The 3,728-nt window shown below is 43.9% G+C and overlaps 1 protein-coding gene across 1 annotated transcript in view; it reads left to right on the forward strand.

The window, feature by feature from the left end:
* The window catches only part of OAF (out at first homolog), a gene marked incomplete at its 5' end in the record, with an annotated part of 12,190 nt that overhangs the window by 4,957 nt on the left and 3,505 nt on the right, over window positions 1–3,728 (forward strand). The window lies entirely within an intron of this gene.

A 3,728-nucleotide genomic window follows, 5' to 3' on the forward strand; every position in this document is an offset into this window, starting at 1 on the left:
GATGGGAGCGCTGATTTCTGTGCTGAAACAATGGGATTTTGGGATGGGAGCACTGATTTCTGTGCTGAAACAATGGGATTTTGGTATGGGAGCACTGATTTCTGTGCTGAAACAGTGGGATTTTGGGAGCACTGATACCCCTGCTGTAACAGAAGGATTTTGGGAGTGGGAGCATTGATTTCTGTGCTGAAACAATGGGATTTTGGGAGCACTGATTTCCATGGTGTAACAGTTGGATTTTGGGAATGGGAGCACTGATTTCCCTGGGATATCTCTCACTGATATCCCTGCTGTAATAATGGGATTTTGGGAGGGGAAGCGCTGATTTCTGTGCTGAAGCAGTGGGATTTTGGGAGCACTGATTTCCCTGCTCTAACAGGATTTTGGTGGGAGCACTGATTTCCCTGTTCTAACAGGATTTTGGGAGCACTGATTTCCCTGTTCTAACAGGATTTTGGGAGCACTGATTTCCCTGCTGTAACAATGGGATTTTGGGAGCACTGATTTCCCTGCTGCCTTGAGGAGCTGCTGTGGCCGTGCTGCAGGGCTGGCTGTCCCCTGCAGTGTTTGTCACCCATCCCCAGCTGCCACTGCCCCACTCAGGGCTGAGGATTCCGCACCCTGAGTTATCTGGAGAGTCCCTGCTCTGCTGGGACTTGTTCCCTGCTGGGAAATTCTGCAGGAACCTGGAGTTCAAGGCGCTGTTTGCTGCCTTGGCTGGGTACCCACCTTGGCACTGATTCACTGCTTGTCCTGCTGGGAAAAGGAGGCTGGGGAGGGGAAGGTGCTCTGCAAGCTTTGGGGAAAGCTTTGGTGGCTCTTTGTTACATACAAGTAGAAATAATATTGTATATTTTTATATTTTATATTTTATATATATTATACTATATGTAAAATATATAGTATAATATATATAAAATATAAAATATTTTTATATATTATAATATAGTCTATTAGAATATAATATATATAATATATATATAATATATATTATATTGTATCACATACTATATGTAATTATATATAGTATGTGCTACAATATAATTTAATATATATAATGTAATTATACATTATATGTATTATATTATATTATATTGTATCACATACTATATATAATTATATATTAGATACATAATCTATTATATGTAATAATTATTAAATAATAATAATTATAATTATTAATAATTCTATATTAGAATAATATAAATTATTGATTATATATAAAACAATAAATATATTGTTTATTTATATGTTTATTTTATTAAACAATAAAATAATAAAATATCCATTTATTTCACACACTCATAGATTCCAATTCACCCCAAAGTTTTAGAAGCTTTTTTTGATTTTAATTTAGCTTTTAATTTTAATTTTTTCTTTTAGTTTCGCTTTTAATTTTAATTTTAATATATACATAACTTCAAATATATAATACATAAACTTTATAACTTTAAAATGTATAAACTAACTCTGTCTAACCAAATATAGAAATTTGACAGACATACAGCCTGGCCATTTGCTGACCAATATACACAAATAAATAAGTGTATTGTTAGCCAATTAAGTCTTACACATTCCTTCTGATATTTCCTATAAATACGAGCTTTGTGACCAAAGAAGGGGCTTTTGTGCATGAAGAAACCGAGTCCTGTCTGCTTCTTCAAGCTCTTTTCCCTCTGGAATCTTTTTGAAGCAGCCTGGTTCGGTCCTTGCTCCACCTGGGGCTGCAGGGAGAGAGGGACCAAAGCCAGGCAAGGATTTGGAACAGGGAAGAGAAGAAATTGGGTTTGTTTAGGACAGAGTGGTCACTGCAAGGTCCAGCTAAAGGTGGGATTTCCCCCCTCAGAATGCTACAGGTGACACAAAATATATCCTTGAAAATATATCCTTGAAAATATATCCTTGAAAAAACAGCTTTTTTAAAGCTCTTTCAATGCTTGCAACCCAGCCTGTCCCAATGCATCTCCCTTGGTGTCAGCTCTGGAAATCCCTGGCACCTGGAGTTTGGGCACAGGGAGTTGTGAATTCTCCATCTGCATCAGCCCCGAGGAGGAAAGATCTGCCTGGCTGAAGGCTAATTCTTAAATAGATGGATCAGGAGGATTAATCAGCTGCTCGGCACGTTCTCATTTTACAAAAATTGCCTCCAACCTGGGAAGTGCTGCACTGTTTTTAATCTCCTGCCTGTGGAGGTTTTCGGCCTGAATGCAAAGCGTGGCTCTCCCTGCTTGCTTTTCCCAGCCTGTTCAAAGGGAATTAGAATTAAACCCTCAGCTGAGGAATATGCCAGAGTCAGCTGCTGGGTTTAGTCCACTCGTCCATGGGCCCTGCATGCTGGGGGAGCTCCCAGCTGGACCAAATGTGGATGGGGAATGTGGTTTGTTCCCCTGACTCAGTGCGACACCTCCCCATTAAATCTCTCGGGGAAAAAAAAAAGTAAAAATTCCACAGCAATTTCACAAGAATTTTTGGAATCTCTTTCTTCTCAGTGCCCTGCTCTTCGTTGTGCAGTCAACAATTGCAGCAGCAAGATGATTCCTCCCATCCTGGGGAGTGGAAATGCTGTTCTTGCAGCTGTCCAGATGCGCACTGAATGGCATTCCCGTTGCTCTTCTGGGCATGGGAGAGAAGGCAGGAAATAAACAGGGGGCTCAGTGAGCAGGGAAGCTCAGGTGGAAAAGGGAAATGCTTCCTTTTGGGGCTGGAAAAGAGAAATGCTCCTTCCTGGGGCTTGAAAAGGGAAATGCTCCCTTCTGGGGCTGGAAAAGAGAAATGTTCCTTTCTGGGGCAGAGGGAGGCTGGCAGAGGCCAGGGCAGCGAGGCATCCAGCAGGAACAGCTTGGGAGGAGAGGGATCTGAGCAGCTGGCACAGCTCTGGTTCTGCTCTCCAGCCCTGCCCAGCTCTCTGTGCCGGGGTTTGGCTGCAGGAGGTGCCAAAGGCAGGGGTTGCTCTCCCTGTTCCAGTCCTGCTTAGCCCTTGGGGTGGGATGGGGTGGCACCAAGGGATGGCAGATTCCCACAAAAGGCACTGATGCCCCTGAAGAGGGAGGGATTGATCGCTGCAAAGAAATCAGGGTTTGGTGCCAGAGCAGGACACAGGGTCCTGCTGTTGGCCAAGGAATTCTGTGGCTCTACGTGAAGTAACTGTGACTGATTTCCAAGCTGGTTCTGGAAAGGACTGCAATCCATGTTATGTGAAACGACAAAATCAGTGACAGAAAAGGAAGTCAGCTGCAGCTGATCATCATGGCTCATTCTGCCTTTAATAATTCCATTCTCACTTCTGTTCCACACGCTCAGGGATGAGGAACTTTTTCTCCACTTGTCAAGAAGCAAGTGAGGGGAGGCAGCAGAGGAAATCTGGGGCTGCTTACTCAGTAAGGCATGAAGTGATGGCTGTGTGATATTTGCTCAGCAAAACCAAACGAGGCTCCTTGGGCCTTTGCTTCCCTTCTTGGGAAGGCACAGAAACCCTCAGCTCTTGGGTGTGGGATGTGACCTGGCAGCAGTTTGTCCTTGCCACAGTGAGACTGTGAAAACCTTTCATTCTTTACAGACGCCAGGGATTGTGCTGCAGGCTTTGGGGTGGGATTGGAGCTGGGACCACACCCCTGTGCTCTGGTGTCAGGACCCAGCACATCCCTCTGTCTGTCCTGAGCAGCCCAGACCCTGCCAGGGGGCTCAGGAACCCTGGCACAGAGCCCAAAATGCCCCTGTGGTTTTGATTA

This window comes from Geospiza fortis, unplaced genomic scaffold (genome assembly GCF_000277835.1).
Source record: "Geospiza fortis unplaced genomic scaffold, GeoFor_1.0 scaffold110, whole genome shotgun sequence".
NCBI lineage: Eukaryota > Metazoa > Chordata > Aves > Passeriformes > Thraupidae > Geospiza > Geospiza fortis.